Consider the following 21,830-nt stretch of genomic DNA (forward strand, 5'->3'; position numbering starts at 1 on the left):
TAGAGCTGTGGTCAGCTAAAGAGATTATCTGCATTCCATCTATTTGTTCTGCCTTGTGACAAAACCCATTTAGGTTCAGGGTCTAGTTTTGACCCAATGGGTTCCTCAGAAGCCCCAGATTTTTCTTCAGTATGACATTCCTTTCTCTCCCTGAAATTCCTTTTCTGATCCAGATTTCACCTCCTCTGTATTTAATTGGCAATGCCCAGCATATGTTCAGGAAATATTTAGTGCCAATTCTATCTAGTCCCTGCTTGAACTCCTATTTGGTTCTCTCTGGATGTCTCTACCCAATGAACCATTGTGTTCGTTCTCTGGCTCTCTCTAGGTTACTTATTTCCTCCCAATATTTTTAGAGTATTAGCTAAAGACTTCTATAATCTCCAGAATCTACTCCTAGTTGATTAATCATTCCCATTTGTCATAAATCACACTCTCAATGGTGCACAAGCCAATTCATTTTCTGGGTCCCCTCTGCCTCCGTCACCTTCACCTTCCTGGAAGTATTTACTCAGAGCCTGGCATTGTTTAAGATACCATGACCAGGCTCTAACATACACCTATCAACAGTACCAATAATATTAATATTGCTAACTTCAGCAGCCATTTTTCTCTCATTATCTTAACCTCTCAAGAGCATGTGACACAGTTGACCCCCTTCACCTCCAAAAAATGTGCTCTGTTTTCCTGTGACACCGTGCCCTTCTGGTTTTCTTCCAATCTCACTGCCCTTTGCTAACTTTTTCTCTTCTACCTGATGTCTGGATGCTAGGGCATTCCAGAACTCTACCTCTCCCCTCTTCTCCATCTGTCCTCCTCTCTCTCCCTGGGTGACAGAGCTTGGATTTAGGATTTTAGAGTAGGAACAGTTCTAGCGATGTCAGGGTCCAGAGAGATTGGAGTAGATGTTACTAAGATTAAGCAGATTAAGAAACCAAGAATCCAAGGTTTGGGGACAGTTGCCCACATGGACCTTGAAACCACTCAAAAACATGGCAGACAAGGGGGTAAGAGGGCAGCTGTGAGCCAGGTTCCGGGTCATTTGATGAATTTGAAGGTAACACTGGAGGACGGATGAGACAGCCTGATAGCAGGAACCAAAAGGGGCCTTGGATCTGAAGAGTGTCCATGGGATCTGAAGACTGAAACAATCTCACCTTTCAATTTGAATAACTTTAGTCACTACTGACCTTTCTCCTCTGGACCACTTGCAGTAAGTTGCTGAATATATGTTTATGACTTCAATTTTATTTACTTTTCAATAAATATGTCAATACATACGGCCTTGTAGTATCCTCTGTCTTCGGATATATTGAAAGCTCTGGGCCCCAGGAAGGGAGTGAACTGGGTCACATATCCTTTAAGTGTTTCTCTTTCACACAACTTCACACAAACAATAGACTAGCATATGATACAGGTTTGGATAAGAAGGTCTCAGTAAGTGTTAATACGGCTTGTGGAAGCACTTTCCCCTTAGTGTTGTAAAAGATTTGGGGCCTTTCAAGTTCACTGTACCTTCTTCTCCCACAAGTGACAACCATCCCATCTAGGCAGACCTAGTGCAGCCATAGACTCAAGCTCTTGGAGAGGGACTGAGGGCTCAAGAATGCTGCGTTTTTCCCCTTTACTGTGAGTCTGGTCTTGAGCATCTGGTTTTTGAGTATCTTGTGCACAGAACAGTCTGTGATAGAGTGAGGATGTTCAGATGTTTGTCTCTATGCTCAGGGGAACAGTCTGTGTAAAGGGCGGAAGGCATCACGCTCATGACCCCAGTGACTGGAGAACCCAGGCCTACCATCCTTGACCCAGAACTTTAGTTGATTTTTACAAACTAGATCAATCCAAGAAGTACCTGAAACAGCCTCTCCACCCTTCATCTTCTTCCACCATGTTTTCATTTGCCAAATTGTACTAGCTAATTTCTTGGGAACAACCTCACTCATTTATTCAAAAACAGGCATTGCATCCCTAATATCTGCCAGTCATTGTGCTAGGCAAAAAGACAACAGAGATGAATCAAACTTATGAATTCCCTGTCTTTAAAAAGTTCATAATTTAGTGTGTTGGGGGGCTGGGGTTCTGAAGTCAGCAGCCTAAGATAGAGAAGCAAGTACTACAGTTGGTGAAGTACACATAGGGATTTATGGGCATGTAAGGGAAGAACCCTATCCCAGCACGGGATTCAGTAAAAGCTTCCCACATGACATGAGCCCTGTGCTGAGTGTTGTGAAGCTAGTAGGCAGTAACCAGCAGACTCTGGGTTTCCAAGCATAGCCTGTGCTAAGGCACAGGAGTGAGAGAGCATGGACCATTGTGAGAACTGCCTCAATATGGCATATTTTCCCACTCCCACTTACATCTGGGTATTCTGGACATGAACATTGTAAACCCAATGTCACTGGTATCAATTTAGAATTTTTAAAGATGGCCAGAGGCATAATTTCAGTGAGTGAAATTAAGGATCAGGGCTAGAAAAGGCCACTGAGAAAACACTTTAGAAAGGCAATGGAAGCAATTCCACTTCTGGGAATATAGTCAAAGATAACAAAAACAATAACTCAAAAAGATATCTGCACCCCCATGTTCATAGCAGCATTATTTACAACAGCCAAGACAGAGAAACAACCTATGTGTCCATCAATGGATAAATGGATTAAGAAGTTGTGGTATATATATATGCACAATGGAATATAATTCAGCCATACAAAATGAGGAAATTCTACCATTTGTGACAATATGGATGGACCCTGAAGGCATTATGCTAAGTGAAATAAGTCAGAGAAAGACAAATACTGTATAATCTCACTTATATGTGGAACCTAAAACAAAACAGAACAAAACTTGTAGAAAAAGAGATCAGACTTGTGGTTACCAATGGCAGGGAGTGATGGGAGGGGAAATTGGAGGAAGGTGGTCAAAAGGTACAAACTTCCAGTTATAAGATAAATAAGCACTAGGGATGTAATGTACAGCATGATGACTATAGCTAACACTGCTGTATGATACATAGGAAAGTTATAAAGAGAGTAGATCCTAAGAGTTCTCATCACAAAGAGAAAAAAAAATTTCTTTTACTTTATACTTTTTCTCTCTTTTCCTTTTATTGTATTTATATGAGAAGATGGATGTTAGCTGAACATATTGTGGTAATCATATATATATCAAACCACCATGCTGTTTGCCTTAAACTTATACAGTGATGTACGTCAATTACTTCTCAATAAAACTGGGGGAAAAAGTCAGTGGAGTTTCTGAGGGTTCTGCAATTCATTAGGACCCACATAGAGTGTGACACAGAAAACAAAGACCCCTCTCTTCTTTCTATTTCTTCCAGCCACGTTAGAGAAGAAGGAAAGTGAAATGGTACTTTTATTTTCTCTGGTGATTTGGTCTATGAATATTTGATAAATTCCTGGAGGTAAAGTCACAGTGGCAGCCCATACCAGGCAATAAAAGACATAGTTCAACAAACACATGCTGTGTTTGACAAACTCCTTTGTCCCAGGCACAGTTCTAGACACTAGATACAGAAACAAGTAAGACATATCGTAAGCCCTCTGAACAGATGACTCATCTTTTCAATTCACATGCACCATCGCAGTCACCATCACCGTCACCGTCACCGGGGAGAGCTGCCCAGGACTGTAGGCTGGGAAGACATTAACAGCCACTTGATCCAAGTCTTTTTTTTTTTTTTTTTTAACATCTTTTTTGTTTGGTCTGGTGGGTTTTTACCTTGCTCCTTTATCTGCTGTGTATTTCTCTCTCTCCTCATTTTGCTTAACTTGCTGTGTTTGGGGTCTCATTTTCATAGGCTGCAGGTTCGTAGTTCCCATTGTTTTTGGTGTCTGCCCCCAGTGGGTAAGGTTGGTTCAGTGGCTTGTGTAGGCTTCCTGGTGGAGGGGACTGGTGCCTGCGTTCTGGGGGATGAGCCTGGATCTTGTCTTTCTGGTGGGCAGGATCACGTCCAGTGGTGTGTTTTGGGGTGTATGTGACCTTATTATGATTTTAGGCAGCCTCTCTGCTAATGGGTGGGGTTGTGTTCCTGTGTTGCTAGTTGTTTGGCATAGGGTGTCCAGCACTGGAGCTTGCTGGTCGTTGAATGGAGCTGGCTCTTAGCGTTGAGATGGAGATCTCTGGGAGACCTCTCGCTGATTGATCTCACGAGGGGCCGGGAGGTCTCTGGTGGACCAATGTCCTGAACTCGGCTCTCCCACCTCAGAGGCTCAGGCCTGACACCTGGCCGGAGCACCAAGACCCTGTCAGCCACACAGCTGCTAGTGTTGGAGGGTCTCCTGCAGAGGCAGGGGGTGGCTGTGGCTCACCGAGGGGACAAGGACACTGACAGCAGAAGTCCTGGGAAGTACTCCTTGGTATGAGCCCTCCCAGAGTCCCCAAGTCTCATTAGAGGTAGCTACACTCCCTGGCCACTCTGGGCCCTGAAGCTTCATCATTAAAGAACGTAAGATCAAGCTCACCTAATAACTGTTTAGACCCAAGAAAATGAATAGAATTAGTCCTAAAATTTCCTGACATTTGTGCATCTCTGTAGCTGCCTGTTACGTTGTATCCCTTATCACTGAGATCACGGATGTCACTTTCTAAGTCGAAGCAACACAAACACATTTCCCTCCCACCCCTGGCCCCCAACTAGCACTTTTTAAGTTTAAGTTTAAGTTTAAGTTTAAGGCTGCATTTCTATTAGTTCCCAACAGTGTTCACTAGATTAAAGATGCATCAGAAATTAGATTCTTTTTTTTCTACTTTTGTCCCTGAAGAGTGTAATAAAAAATAACCCAATAAATCTGGTAAATTAGCAATAAAACTCAAACTTTGGGGCATATGTGCAACTCTGCTGCTGGGGAAGAAATGTCAAACTATTGACAGCTGACCCAATCAGATTACACATTCCTGTTTATAAGCAGGAAGGATGAAAGACGATTCCTCCATCTAAATTGAAGCAAGTTCACCACAAGGAACAAAAAAGTCTCAGGGGTGGAGAATATCATTGTTTTATTTCCTATGCAGCAGCCATAATCTTAGGAGAGCATTTTAAAAGGTCGCTTCTTAATTTTCACTCAGAAGTTGGAAACTTGGACAGATGTGGGTTTTGGGCCATTTCCCCTCCTAGACTCATTGGCTGTGGTATTGGGCTAGAATTGAAGAAATCACCTTGTCTTGATTTACAGTCCCTTGATTGTAATAAAAGAAATATTAATTCCAAATTCATGAGAAGCACTTATAAAGGTAAAGTAAGGATGTTATCCATTGAAAAGCTTATGAGTATCCAGACTGCCAAGAACTACTTTATTTGAAAGGAGAGCTAGAGAACAGGGGGCCATGGGTGGCTTCTTGTATGGGAGCTGGAATCGCATAAGTTAGTAATCTACTTCCCTGTCGTCATCACCCATCTTCCCTAAAATAACTCTCTTCCCAGACAGTGGCACATAACCTCTGACTACAGTGGCTGTCATAGACTTCAAAAGCAAAGAGAAGCCAAACAAATAAAACACTTTGTCCCCTAAACCTTCCATATCAAAATACACAACCTTAGGTATAGAGGCTAAGTGTGGATGCCCTTGTGGCTTTGTTTGGAATCTCACCCTTGCCCTCAGCATTCATTCAGCCCGCCCCATGTGCTCCTAGGTTCCAGGCCCTCTGCTGGACCTCCAGTATAAAAGGCATAATCTCTGCTCCGAGGAGCTCACAAGCAGATCTCCCTGAATGGGAAGAAGCTTTGCAGATACTCTGTTTTCCACCTGCAATCTATTCCTTTACCTTATTTCTATTTATTCCAAACCTACATTTTCATAAAAGCTCTATTACGATTCCACCACTTCTGGGAAACATTCCCTGAGCTCACACTCTTTCTCTCCTCTGAACACATCTAGTCTGTTTTGCCCTCTTGGTATTTAATGGTTCCTACTCTAACTTGTGACATAAATTGTAGGATGATGATGATGATGATGATGATGATGATAATGATGATGATGATGATGGTGGTGGTGGTGGTGGTAGTGCTGGTGATGATTATATGACAGTTGGACATTCTATGCATTTGTTTTCTTTTCCCAGGCTACAACATCTTTGAGGGCAAAGACATCTTCATCTACACTTTTTGGATTCCTTCACAAAACTTAGATAGTTCTGTATGTGTAGTAGGCCTTCAATGATTTTTTTAAAAAAAGACGAAAGGAAGGACAGAGAGAAGGAGGGAGGGTAGAACTGACAAAACACTTGCAAATTCTCATCTACCCAATCAAATCCTTATTCATATTAGTAACTCTCACAAAAAGGCTACACATCTAATGCAAATCATGATGGATTAAAGGTCAGTAAGGAAGAAGGTTATGACCATACTGAATCTGTTTTGTAAAGTAGAAATGGGGGTTTAGTGGTCTTATGTGATGACACAACTCTTTATGATTTATGTTTAGGGCTGTGTGTGTGTGTGTGTGTGTGTGTGTGTGTGTGTGAGAGAGAGAGAGAGAGAGAGAGAGAGAGAGAGAGAGATGCACATGAAGAAAGCAGATATATTGAAAATACCGTCCCCCAATCCTGGCTCTGCCTCAGGTGTTTGGTCATTTCTAATTAGTGTTTTTAGTTACAGTTTTAGAACCAAATTTTTTTCCTCACTCATCCATTTCTATTCATCCTCCGCTCCCAAGACCTACTATCTTTTAACCGAATAGGCAATGCTTCTGTGAATGATTGGCAGTGGGAAATGTCAACTGTCAGCAAATTGACACTAGCTAGTATAAGTGCATATGGGAATTTGTCCCAAGATTCCAACTCAGCTGGTGAGAGAGGAGCTTGGAAGTTACGCAGACAGCTGTTCTTCCGCATAAATGTTGGAGAAGACAATTTGAACCCCTTCCAATTGGTTTGCCCTGAGCAAGGAATAAGGTTGACAGAAATGAATTGGCAATTCCTTTGTCATTTGGGTAACCTGATCAATATACACAGCAGAACAAGATCACTGGCTTGCTGATGGACTCCCAGGTTTAGAGAAGAATGTGGGACAGGCAGGGGTCCTGGAAAACCATTTCCCCAGTTCATCTTCAGACTCCAGAATTTTGGGGGATGAGACAATAGAATAGGAATGATGTACCTTTGGCTATAGGAGGCCAACATTTTCTACAACTTAATCAAGGGTGTAGGATGGGGAGGCTGTGTGCATGGGGTAGGAGGTGAATAAAAAATAAAGTCAAATGGAGACTGATGAGAAGGTTTCAAAAATGTAAATAGCTGGGCTTCCCTGGTGGCGCAGTGGTTGAGAATCTGCCTGCTAATGCAGGGGACACGGGTTCGAGCCCTGGTCTGGGAAGATCCCACATGCCGCGGAGCAGCTGGGCCCGTGAGCCACAACTACTGAGCCTGCGCGTCTGGAGCCTGTGCTCCACAATGGGAGAGGCCACGATAGTGAGAGGCCCGCGCACCGCGATGAGGAGTGGCCCCCGCTTGCCGCCAACTAGAGAAAGCCCTAGCACAGAAATGAAGACCCAACATAGCAATCAATCAATAAATAAATCTTAAAAAAAAAAAAAAAATGTAAATAGCTGAAGATCAACACTAATAGGTTTACAGGCACATATACTCTTTCTCCACTTCCCCAATTTTAGACAAATTAGTATTTGTCTTAACACTCAACTTATGAGTCAAAAACATAAAAAACAGCCTAAAAAGTTGTGAAGATTTTGAACTTCCGGGCAATTGCAAATGGCAAGATGTAGAATTCTCTGCATAATGGGGTATCCAGCAAAGACCAAGCCTTAACTATTTTTTTTTTCAGAGCAAGGAAAACCTCTATTTTAAAAGATAAGTCATTTGTGCTTCTTGGGCTTGCCTTTAAGGCGAGGAGGCTCTTTGTCCTTGGGGGCAATGTTTTGCAAAGTCCATTTGGTCACACAGATGTAAAGCAAGCACTAACCATTTTTCTTAAGGGCAGCAGGGTAAGGAAATTTCTGCTGGATCTAGACTCTAAAGTGTAGAGAACCCTGGAGATTTTTAGTAATTGCTGGAAAATGGAGGCTCTGTAAGCTTGTTCCTGTCATGTAGTGAACGTCAGGGACCTAAGCAGGGAACGTATCCACCAAGGAACTCTGAAATTTGATTCAGGTATGTATACAGTCTCTTTAGGAATTGTCTCTTTGTGCAATAGTTGGGGTATCTGGCCACACTGCAGAAGAAGTAACTCAGGAGAAAGTCATGTCCCTTCTGGAGGCCAGGACAGAGGTACTGGCAATGCCCACTAGCTTGGAGATTGGGGTGCAGAAGAAGCAGGCAAACCTAATGGAAGTCAGGCTCAAGAAGGCAATCAGTGACAGGCAGAAGGTCAGAGTGGCAGTCAGGAGCCAGAGGTTGGCTGAGATAAGAAGAGGACATCAGGCAGATTCGTGGAGGAAGTATGAACAGGTTCTGAGGAGGAACAATGTGGCAAAAAGACTAGATTTCCTGAACTTAAAAAGGATGCGAACTCTCTACAATCATTTGGATATCAATGTAATTGTGTCATTATTTTACAGACCCACACCATTCGGGCTTGTGACACATAAATTATATCTATAATTAAGTTATCAGCCCTAATATAATGATATTCTCATATTTACCCAGATAAGAATGTGGTATGCATTGATATAAGATACAAAAAAAAAAAAAAAAAAAAGCGTGCGAGAAGTATATAAAAGGTGAAAACAGAGACATTTCCCTGGGTCACATAGGAATGAGAGTTTCACCAATGTTCCATTAAGAAAGGGAAGTTAGTGCTGAAACGCAATGTATAATAGTGTAGCTTGTTACATTATAATTATGCTTAAGTTATTTACCTAATGAGATATCATTATAATTATATTCTATAATTCATAGAACAGAATCAGTACAAGAACCCTTGTTTGTTAGCTTACAATGTTTATACTAAACTGACAAGTTCCCAAGGTGCCTAGAAAATCGATACAAAAAATGTTTAACCAATGTCTCTACCTGTTCTACACATATTATATATCCTTAAAGAATGTACATCTTCAAGAACAACACAGAGGTGTCATATGATGTCTCCTTTTTTAAATCATATACCAATACTCAGGGGGCTCAATAGCCACATGCCCAAATCAAGAGCCAAACACAGGTAAAGAAATCTGACAAGCCCAAGACAGACAAGGTGCCTCCATTAAACACTTCTCCTTGGGCATGACTGGCTATTTTCCCTTACATCACTTTTATTTTTTTACAGTGACATGGACTTTTAGAAGTGGGGCAAAACTTGTACTATCCCCTGATTTTGAGAGCTGGACCAGTAAATGAATAAATACCCTGAAGGCATCTTTAGGAAAGAAACTTAAAATAAAATCAAGATCTTTCCAAGATTGAATCTTCTAATAAATAGTTCATTAATAAATCATAGCAGGAAAAAAAATAAAAATAAATAAAATCAAGAACATTGCACAAGTCCAGAGACCTAGCTCAGACCCAGTTTTCTCTGGCTGAGGGCAGCATAATGTAGGATTTGGAGTCAAAGTCAAGTCTTGGGCCTGCTGCTTCACATATGTGTATGACCTTGAACAAGCAATTCAACCTCTCTGAGCCGTGACTTCTCCAACTTTAAAATGAAAATATTTATGATAACCAGCACATAAGTGTGTTCTGAATATTAAATGAAAGAGTATATTTGAAAAGTATTTTTGTAAACTATATTTACTGCTCATAATGAATTATAATTTTAAAGGCGCTTGATTTGGAAAGTCAAAAATTGACACTAGAATATACCATCGTGCTTTTACAGGTGTGGATGAGACAGGAGTGGGGAAAGATTCTGTCAGAGGGAAAGGAGACTGAGTGGCATGTGAAAGATCAGAGTCTGAAAAACATCTCTGTGTCACACCCTCCACACCTGTGCTGTTTCCCAAAGTTTCGCAGTCCAATCAGATGCAGCCCTCACTGTACAACTAGGCATTTCTCAGCACTTCAGGATCTAACCTGGACCATATCTTGTAGCCCATCAAGGGTCAGAAGCATTGCGTAGGTGAAGAATTGAGCTCTTGGGAAATCTATTCAACCAAACGTAAGTTTGAAAAGAAAGAAAAAAAAGTCTTCTGTAAAAACTCTTTATAGGTGACACAGGGCATAAGCTGTGGAGGTGAGATATTTTATTTTGCTGTACACTGTCTGTAAAGCGATTTCTTCTCTTAGAAAATGATGTTTCAATTGGACTCTGAGCTATTTGTCATTCTGGGCCCCAAACAAAATATCTTTCATAAGAACATCAGAAATGCCATGCTGAACCAAACCGATGGTCTGTCTAGTCCCGTGTTTTGCCTTTGAAAGTGGCACCAAGAGAGGGCACAGATACTCTATTTTAATGGCTTCAAAAACATATTTGACTGTGGATCCCGGTTAGAAATAGAGTTTACATTGTAATCCAGTATTCACACTCACACACATGCAAAAAAACCTCACCTATACATACTTATGTATATTATATATACTTTATGTGACATGCAACTGATACTTTGTATTCCATTCAATTCCTTTTTTATTTTTAACCACTGGCCCTGACCTACTAAACTGATTTCATGATCCACTAATAGGATCACAACTTACAGCTTGAAAAACCTTGCTCTTTATGCTGTCAGCCTCAAAGGGTAGGGATACAGCTCTAACACTTCTACTTCTTATACCCAGGGAGGATCTATTACCCATAAATTTACCTAAAGCCACCTTTTGGGGAAATGAGTTCTATAAGTATAAGTACTCACAATATAAGAACTTTCTCTCGCTTGTAATTCTGTAGTATGTTAGATAAAATATAAATGTGATCAAAAGATCTAAATGAAGAACAGTAGGCTTGATTTCCCTTCTCTTCCTCATGAGATTTCATCTCTATGAGAGAGAGATGAAAAAAGCAGCTTACACTGGATTAAACCTTATCACAGTGTGGGGCACTGAACATTTCTAGAGAGTTAGTTAATTGATTTTTATGACAAGGTCCCGTGGGCACTGATTTGTCAAAAGTGTATTAATTACATCACAGATTATATTTCCCAAAGATGGTGGCAAAATCATGCTCCATCTCACATGCTTTTCTGCAATGTAATCTTGTCACATCCTATTAAGAGGCGGTGTCCGTTTCTTCACCCCGTTGAATCTGGTTGGACACTGCTTTGATCAACAGAGTACGCAGAAAGTGACTCATGCCAGATCCAGGGATAGTTCTTGACTGGCCTGGAAGCATCCCCTTCCTGCCTCTGAGGGCAGCCACCAGGTAAGAAGTGTAACTACCCAGAGACCATCACGTGAGGAGTCCAGGCCAAGTAAGAGGCCCTGGAGGATAAGACGTCACGTGGAGAGACGGAGAGAGAAACCAAGAAGCACAGAAGTGCTAATGTACAAAGCAACTACCATGGAGGAGCTCCTCCAACTGTAGGGACCAACCAACCAGTCAAATCTTTCTTGAATTGCTGACCCACAGAATTTTAAAAATAATTGTTGAAAGCCTCTAGGTTTTAAGGTAGCTTATGATACCAAAATAGGTAATCAAAATAATTATCCATATCATGTAAATCTGAAGTTCTTCCATGGACTAACAAAAAAGATTGGACTTTGTGATTTTCTTTTGAATTTACATTTTGGTTGATTTTGCAGTAACAAAATCAATATGCATAGTATAACTGTGTAAATTAAAATACGAATCACACATTCAGAAAGATAGTATGTGATTTTTTTTTTTTAATGTAGTTGTTCCTTTTTACCAATATTTCACTAATATCTATTCATTATTTCCTCATTTTTATCCCCTGAGAGGCTTTTAGTATGTGTTACTGGGCACAGGGGTTAATGAGAAAACATCCCTGACCTTGAGAGAGCCAGTTTGTTAGAAAAAAGACAAGTAAAGGGATCCTTTTACTATATCAGTATCAGGAGAGTTATTCAGGAGGACTTCACAGAGGTAACTTTTAAGCTGGATCTTTGAGAATGAGTAGACTTGGAGAGGGGATATGATAGAGAGATCAAAACAATGGCATTCCAAGCAGAGAAGGCAGAATACTCAAAGGCAAGAAAAAAAATGAAAGTGTGCTAGGTTGGATGTGGTTCTAGGAATGAGTGATCCGTGAACACAGAGGAACAGTAAGGCTGAGCATGGTTGGGGCCATATTATGAAGGACTTTGGATGCCCCACTTAAAAATACTCAAACCAGTGAGTGATAAGGAACCAAGGAAATATCTTTGAGTAGAGATGTGTCCTGAGCACTTTCATGTTAAAGAACTCCAGCAGAGGAATTCTCAAGAATGTACAGTGTAAGCATGAGCCCCAGGGTCCCAGATGCCTTTACCCACAGGTCTGGACTAACCCACAATAGATAAAAGCACACACCAATGGGTATCACTTCCTCTACTTGTTTCTTTTACTAAAATGGAGGGAGGGTAGCCATTTCCTAGAATCACTGTTGCCCTATGAGTGTCATATAATAAAAGGAAACAAAGATTTTTCAAGAATAAAAGAAAGAAAAACAGTTAACCAAAATTACAGCAACTCAGCGTGGGGAAAGTTTGCACTGGAGATATATATATCCAACACTAGGATATTGAGCTTTATCCTCATATCTAAGACCATATTTCTATCACAGCTTACAAAGCAGAAAACATAAATCACTAGCAGAGATATAGCTTTCTGAGGTGCACTTAGGGTTTTTTCTTCCTATACTACAGGATTTAGCTTTGGAATTTACACTTCTCTAATGTTCAAGAACAAGTTTCAGCAAAGACAGGGGTCAAGATGTTTGGTTTTTTTGGAGCTAATCTTATTATTACTCCGGTGGAGCATTCAAGCAAAGAAAAAAAGCAACCAGGTCAGATTGCCTGTGGCTAAAGTCTGTAACACAAATGGACATCATAGCCCAAGGAATCCTGCCGCTAGAAACAAACAGGCAGGAAAGGACCATGACCTCTTCGCATGCAAACCTCATGAGAGTGACCCAGAAAAATGAAATTCTCCTTGGTGGTGTATAATGCTTTATTATGATGACCCAGTCTCCAGGGCTGTTTAAAATTCTGAACTCAAGTTCCCTTAGTTCTGCTTCCCTTCTCATCAAAATTGCTGTCCCAATTTTAACTGTACTTCCCTGAGGGCAGAAAACATCAACTCACCTTATTTATAGCTGGTGTATAATTACTATATGCAATATTTATCTGGCTATTCATCTGTTTGCATATCTTCTGTCTAGCTGGTGAAACTGTCAACACACAAAGTTCTTAGCATCTTGTACAAGAATATGTCATTCACTGGACATTTTATCCATTTGGTCCACTTGGCTTATCCCTTGGGTTTCTTGAAGGGATGGCCCACCTTTACTAGCCCTTCTTGAGAGGATTCTCTTGCTCCTTAGTGAGGTTTAGGCCCCCATTAGACCTTTATTTCTATTTAATTAGTCTGGTCATTGATGTACACCAAGGTCCCAAGTTCTTGTTTTTATTGTTCTGTTACCTCATTTACAGCCCCTTACCTCATACAATCACAATGCAACTTCAGGCTACTGGAATCAATAAGTAGAATGGATATTTTAGTGTCATTTAAAACACTCCATCCAATTGTACCTGTTTCAGCACTCTAAACTGTAAGAGTGCCATCTCCATACTTCCTGGAGATTCTAATCTGTGTGTATATAGAGAAGAGTCAGACCAAGAATTTCCTAGATTCCACTCTCTTGCACGCTGAACCAATTAGAACATCTAGCTGGTAAGAACTCTAAGAGATGTAGCATGGTAATCAGCCTCTTATTAGCTCCCCAATTTTGCCACCTCTTGGTGATGAGAAGTAATATCTCAACTAAGCCTTAGAGCAAGTATTTGGCTCAGCACTGGGGAGGAGGGGTGATTGCAAAAGCTAACCTGGTTAGCTCATTAGCATATTGTAAATGGAAACTAATTTCTTCAACTTCTTTATTTTCCAAAGCATTTGACCAGGGGATATTTTGGCATCTAGATTGATTCTGATCCAGCACTAATCCACAGCAACAAGAGTGGCTGCATTCTCTAGGGCTGTTTGGCCTTGTCCAAAGTATGACTTTCCATCTACCACTGTTTCAGCTTTAAATTTTTTTCCCCCCACAGAGAAGACCCATGGGACTGGGGAAATAAGCTTTATTTGGACATTCAAGTTTTCCTTCATCTGTCATAAATTTTCTAGGGAAGAAATTTTAGCCTTCACTTTTTAATTGATTGTGCCGTAGCAGAATGCTGGAAAATGGCAGATGCACAATCACTAATTTTTCATAAAGACCATTACAACTTATTGATTTATTTTTCTCCTTCAGCATAGTCTTGAATTCTCTCTATATATCTCTAAATCTCTCCATTCCTATCTTTTCCCTCACCCTTATTCCTCTCCCTCTTTTATTTCTTATGTGACTCAGCCTTTTTTACATTCTCCCTCCTAATTGAGACCTGAGTAACAGGGAATGGTATCCAAGCATCATGGTTATTGAAGGGCAGAGGTTGGAAGTGGATCTGGAGGTGCACTTATCTGAATGGAGGAAACCCTCTTTTTGAGCCGGCCAATCCTCTGGGGCTCAGCCCTCCTGCTCTCCCTGATTTGCCTCCTTGTCTTGGATACTGTGGAGCTGGTCCCCTGCAATGCAAAAATTGCCTCCTGCTCTCGGCATCCGTCTGTTGTAGCCCTCAGCAACGACCTCTTCCCTGCTCCGCCCACCCCCTTCAGTGAAAGGGACGTTATCAGTGAAAAGGACAAAAATGCCAAGCTCCTTCCTCCCTGCCATTTGCAATCATTTTAGGAGCCGCATTTGCCCTAGCTGCCCTGAGAAAAGTAAATGCTAAGAGCTGCGTGTGGGCCAGACACCACCTGATGATTCATCTGTGCCTTTGAGAATGCCCCGTTCACCTTAGATTGGCTATAACTTCCATTATAATATCCAAAGAGATGGGGATTGACAAGCCTTCTCCTCCCTCCTACCACTCAGTTCCAGGAAGAAAAAAAAAAAGAGTCTAGTGCTTTTTAAGTTATTATTGTAAACTTGATTTGTTAAGTAGTAAGTAGACAGGTGGAAGATGGGCAGTCCAGAGCACTCTTGCTATTTATAGCCCATGTCAGAGCTTTATTTATTACTATTGCCTCTTCTCAAATCCACTTAAATAACCTGTAAATTGTCAATGGTGTCCATGGAAACAAATTGGCAAAATGGACAAGGCACTTGGAAGAAAAGAGAGAGAGAGAGAACCACAAAGTACAAAAAGGACCCCGTCAAAAAATAAAACCAATTTTCTTTTTAAAATCACACACATGTCACTCTCATTACACTTACGATTTCAAAAGATAAAAGTCAGAACCAATTTCCCCGCCAGCATGTACATGACTCTTTCTTCAAGGAAACTGGGCAAGGCTGGGCAAGAGGCAGGAGGGCAGGACCTGCAGGCAAATTCACAGGATCTGGACTTTTTGTCCTGGGTGCCCCCTCTTTCCATCTTCTCTGCCCTTTCCCCCTCTTTTTGGTTCTCTCTTATTCCCACTCTGGCATCCAGTGCTCACATTCTCCCCAGAGAGAAGTTTCCTGATTACCTACTTTTAAGTAAAGCTTAAATGACTAACCATGGGTGAAAGATGTGAGAAGGGATGCCCTTAACCAAGAGGGAAACTCAACTCTTTGAGCTCAAATTTTCATTCTGGCAACCTTTGACTTTGTTAGCAAGTGTACTAAAGTGTTAAGCATTTAATGCACCATCTCTCCTGATATTCCTGCAATTTTAGAAATCTTTAGAGGCCAAGACTTTTAAAAATCATTCCAACAGCACTATCCCATGAGTGCCTTATGCCCAAATGTATGCTAAGCCCAAAGTAGACACCAAGAAAAGAGCCCTGCTATAAAACCGGCTGGGGAGAGGGGAGGGAAATCCATTCATGTATCCCTTCCAATATGCCTTTATTGCGTTTCTTCATGTCATGCAGGGCAAGTTGGTGGGCATTGGAAGAGTGGCAGGATACAAAAAATAAATATAAATAAGAGCTATTCTTATCATCACAGTTGAAAAACATATACAATCATAGTAATAATAGCTAAAATTATGGAGCGTTTTTCACTTGCCGGATGCTGCTCTAAGTGTTTTGCAGTATAAACTCATTTCATACCCACAACAACCTGTGCCTCTTCTCAGACCCACTTAAACAAACTGTAAATTTTCAGTGGTTTCTATGGGAACAAATTGACAAAATGGACAGTACACTCAAAAAAAATAAAGAAAGAGAGAGAATGCAGAGGACAAAAAAAATGTTGTAAAAAATAAAACGAGGTTCCTTTCTAGAATCACACAAAATTGATAGCCAAGACAGTCATGAAACCAGGAGCAATTTTCCCTCTAACATGTATATTCACCTCTTCTCCAGGGGAGGTGAACAAGGCAGGTCAAGGGGAAGCAGGGCAGACCTGCAGGCAAGCCCACAAGGTCTGGAATTTTCACTTGGGCACCCCTTGCTTCTACATCCTCTGCACCTTCCCCCTTTTTTGAGCTGTCTCCCACTTCCAAGTCCAGCAGGTTAGTTTCATTGCTCCCATTTTAGAGAGGAGGAAACTGGGACACCTAGAGATTAAGGAACTTGCTCCAGGTGACACAGCTGGTAAACGGCAGAACTACGATTTGACTCAGGGAGCCTGGCACCGAGTCCATACTTTTAACCACTGTGGTAACTCCCTCCCTTAAAAAAAATCACAATCACCTTATAGAGGAACTTATAAAGTGCCATAGGAGCACAGAGGCAAGAGTAAGAACTGGACCTTTTGCCCTGGTGTCCCCTCTTTCCATCTTCTCTGGAAAGGGTATTGAAGGGTATTGGATATTAAGTGGCTTTTAAACTGAGTCTTGGGCTTCCCTGGTGGCGCAGTGGTTGAGAATCTGCCGGCTAATTCAGGGGACACGGGTTCGAGCCCTGGTCTGGGAAGATCCCACATGCCGCGGAGCAACTAGGCCCGTGAGCCACAACTACTGAGCCTGCGCGTCTGGAGCCTGTGCTCCGCAACAAGAGAGGCCGCGATAGTTAGAGGCCCGCACACCGCGGTGAAGAGAGGCCCCCGCTTGCCACAACTGGAGAAAGCCCTCGCACAGAAACGAAGATACAACACAGCCAAATATCTTTAAAAATATATAAAAATAAATAAATAAGACCCGGCACAACCAACTAAATAAATAAATAAATAAATAAATAAATAAATAAATAAAGTGAGTCTTGCAGAAGTTCACTAGGAAGCAAAGAGCATTTCACAGAACACCAGCAAGCGTGTGCATCACAAAATAGCATCACATGGTAGGCAAATGATGAGTGTGCTGATGTGAGTGCATCTTCAGATGTGCACGTTTAGAGGCAGGGATACCGTGACAAGTGATAATGCTGGGAAGCTTAGCAGTGGTGAACTCATGAAAGAACTTTTACTATGTTATCCCTCCCACATCTGGTAAGATTTAAATGAATCCTTTAAGGGTCAGCTTAAGTGTAATTTCTTTGAGAAAGTCTTCACTGTTTCCAAGGCTTACCTAGGAGCACTGGCCTCCTGGCGAATTCCATGCATTTCTTTATATTAATGGCACAGTATGCTGCGATTGCCAGTTTATTAAGCTCTCTCCCCACCCGCCCACCCCACCCCTGCTCCGTGCTGTCCTTGAGGGCAGAAAATGAATTTTTACGCTGAATACACATGTTCCTTGAGCAACGCCTGCCACGTAATGGATGCTCAGTAATACCCATAACCTCTTTTCTACTCAAGGACCTCGTGCCTGGAAGTATTCCATCTTTCTTCTGCTTCATCATTTTCCTTTCATCGAATTTACTGTCATCAACCTAGAAATGGACCCTTCTTTTTTCCTTATTAAAAAATCATTTTTGACCCTCATGTCTCTGTCTAGCCACTACACTATTTATCTTGTTCAGCTTCACAACAAAATATCTTAAGAGTTGTTAGTTTTTGTTTCCAGACATCCTCACTCCCACTGTCGCTTTGACTAACTTCAAACAGGCTCACATCCCTCTATCTACCTCTCCACCAAAACTGTTCTTGCAACAATGACTAATAATCTTCATCTTGTCAAATTCAAAAGTCACTTCTCTGTCTTAATCTTGCTTGACTAATCCCTCCTTCTTAAAACACTTTTCCTTTCCTTCCATGATACCACATTCTCCAGAGTGCCTTGAGATTCAGTTCTGGTCTCCATTGTCTTCTCTCTGTATACTCCAAAAATAAACTCATGATTTCTTCCTTCTAGATTGTTCCTTCCTTGTTCTTCTCCAACTCAGTCAGTGGCCCCATCATTTGTATAGTTAGTCTAAAACTGAGATGCTATTCTTCATACCTTCTTTTTGGAGGGAATAGGACTTAGTCTACACATAGATTCCATTAATGAGTATTATTAAGTCTGTCTCCTAACCATGTCTGGAATCCATCCACTTAGCTCTATTTCTATACCATCACCATCTATCACATAGATTATGGCAAGTCCCCCCTACCACCCTGTTTCCATTCTTACCTCTTCAAATCCATTTTCCAAACAGCAACAAGAGTAATCATTTTTTCCAACCTCTTTTTTTTTTGTCCTGAAATAAAACACATATACAGAAAGAACACAACACATAAATATTCAGCTCAGTGAATTACAATAAATCAAATATCCATGGAAACACCCCAAGTTCAAAGTTTAGACAGACTTGTACCAGCACATAAATCTTAAACAATCTCCTTCCAAACCCCAAACATCTCCCTCCCTCCTACAGATAACCACTATCTTGACCTGTACAATAAGTTACTTTTATTTATACTTTTATCACTTAATCATCCATCTGTTAACTAAAATAGAATTATAAAGCATGCATTCTTTTAGTTCTGTTTTTTTCATTCAATATTATATTTGTGAGTGTCATGAATATTGTTGTCTGTAGCAGTAGTTGATTTATTTCTATTGCTATATAGTATTCTATTGTGTGTTTATGTCATAATTTATTCATTCTATTCTTGGTAGAAATTTTAGTGTTTCCACTTGTGGATCACTGCAAACAATACTACTCTGAATATTCTTCTATGTATCTCTTAGTAGACATGCACACACATTTTTCTTGGATACATATCTAGTAGTAGAATTGTTGGAATATAGATTATATGTATTTTCAACCCTAACAGGAAAGTTTTCCAAACGGATTATTCCAAATTGCAAGCATAGTACAATAAACACATGTCTCTTCACCTAGATTCACTAATTATAAATGCTTTACCACATACTTTGCACTCTCCCTCACAGTAGTTTTATTTATTTATTTATTTATTTATTATTGTCACTATGTATGGTTACATCTTATTGGCACTCATCATTTTAAAGAAGCACTTCAGATCTTCAGATTAAATTGCAAACATCATGACCCCTCAGCCCTAAATACTTCAGTATACATTGCAGAAGAACAAAGACACTTTCTGATACATCACATTATCTGACATATTATCAAATTCAAGAAATTTAACATGAATAAAATACAGTTAACTAATACAGTGCTCCTCAAACTTCAGTGTGCATTCAAATCATCTGGGGATTTTGCTAAAATGTGAATCTAAATCAGTAGGTTTGTGATATCAGTGATTATCCATGTTTAATAAGCTCCCAGGTGAGATTAATGCAACTGATCCATGGATCATACATTGATTGGCAATTATGTAATGTATATACTCGAAGATTTCTGATGGTGTCAATAATATCCTTCAGAGCATTATCTTTTGTGATGCAGAATCAATCCAGGATCATATGTTGCACTTACTTGTCATGGCCACTTTTATTATTGAAGGATATTCCAATGGGCTAAAATTTTAGGTTGCCAATTGGTTTTTTTCAGCATACTAAAGATATTATTTCATTGCCTTCTTCTAATTTTTCAAAAGTTATAATGCTTTTGAGAAATCAGCTTTCAGTCTCCATACTGCGCCTTTAAAGATTATCTCTTTTCCCATCTTCCATTTATTTCTAAAATGATCTTTCTTTTTGTTTTCTGTGATTTCACTATGATTTATCTAGGTATTGATTTGTTTTTATTTACTTTGCTATGGTTTTGTTGGACTTCTTCAATCTATGGATTGCAGTCTTTCATCACTTTTGGAAGATTCTTGGTCATTGACACTTCAAATATGTGATTGTCCATTCTCTTCTCTCCATCATAGGCATATCTTGGATTTTACTGTGTCATCCTTGTCTTGCCCATTTTCCTATATTTTCAATTCTTTGGTCTCTCTGTGCATTGTTACAGATATTTTCTTCCAACCTACATTTCAGGCCACTACTTTTCTCTTCATCTATGTCTAATATGCTGTTTAACAATTTCATTGAGTTTGTAATTTTGTTTATTGCATTTTCAATCTCAGAATTTATATTAGTTCCTTTTTAAATCTGCTGTGACACTTTTTAGAGGGTCATGTTTTCTGCCAATATTTTGTATCTTGTCTTTTGTCTTTTTGAAGATGATAGGTTAAATTGTTTTAAATTCCAGTATCTGAAGCCCTTGTGGGCCTATTTTCTATCTTTGATGTTTCTACTATTTCTCATTTACATTTTCTTATCTGCATACACCTGGTTCTTTGATTATGTGCCAGATATTGTATTTTTAAAAAATATTTTTGGAATTCATTGGGTCCTAGAATGATGTTAATTTCCTTGTTAGGGAACTTTGCTTTGTTTCATCCAAGTACCTGTGAGAACTACAATCAGGAATCCCCTTAATACAACTATAAGGCCTGAGAATTCCCGAATTACTGAGAGGATTCAAAACTCTGCAGTCAATCCAATAGCTGATTTACAAGTTAATCCTTTCACCTAGGGTGCAGCTCTTCAGAAGTTTTTCAGGGAAACTCCTAAAATTTAGATCTGTTCTGCTGGCCCTTCTAAGCTGTCAAAAGGGCTATCCCACATCCTAGATGTGTCTTTGATCAGCAAATGCCTCTTGGGCAAAAGTGGACCCCAGATACTGGGATCTTCAAGATGCTGTTATAATAATTTCTCACAAACTTATTGGTTCCTCAAGGCCTTCCAGCAAATTAAAAAGCAAAAATTGGTCTATGTTTTATCCTCAGTGGGATTAGTCTGAACTACTTAGTCTACTAGTTCCAAAGACTGGAATCTAAATAATATTTCTGAAATTTATATAATGAGACCTAACTTTGAAGCCCCAAATAGTAGATATTAAATACAAAAGTGAGGTGACAAAGACGCAGACTTTTCAAAATAGGTTTCAGAAAGCCAGTGAGACAGCTGGTCTAGAAGGAAGACAAAAAGGTACTGAGAGAAATGCAATGGAAGTGTGGATTTTCTCAAGCCCAGAGAAAGGATTTATAAGATTAGTCTGAGAGTTTGAGAAACAGTCCTAGAACACAGAAGAACAGTGCTGACTTAATCTGAAAGAATCCAAACATGAGAGGCCAGCTAAAGCATCACACAGTAGCAGAGTAAATGCTTTATCTGGGAAGTAACTACTCTCAGTGACGGTCAAAGATGCAAGAATGCAGGGGACTAGATATGGAAACTCTGGTAAGCATACAAGCTTAAGATCATTTTGAAAGTGATCCTGAATCCAAAGGGTTGCTTCCGGGGACCATGAACTTCCAACAGAGGGTATATGTGAAGTGGAATTCCCAAATGAAAGGAGCTCAGTCTGAGGACCAAGCCAGGGAGCCTCTGAAGAATCCACAAATGTCATAAGAAAAGATACTTTATACATCTTACAGGCATCAGGAAGGCAAAGCTGTCCTCTAAATATACTAGTCAAATAAGAACTGTTTGTTCCGCCACTTTTCTTCTTTACATGCACTCTA

The sequence above is a fragment of the Balaenoptera musculus genome, chromosome 13 (genome assembly GCF_009873245.2).
Source record: "Balaenoptera musculus isolate JJ_BM4_2016_0621 chromosome 13, mBalMus1.pri.v3, whole genome shotgun sequence".
Lineage (NCBI taxonomy): Eukaryota > Metazoa > Chordata > Mammalia > Artiodactyla > Balaenopteridae > Balaenoptera > Balaenoptera musculus.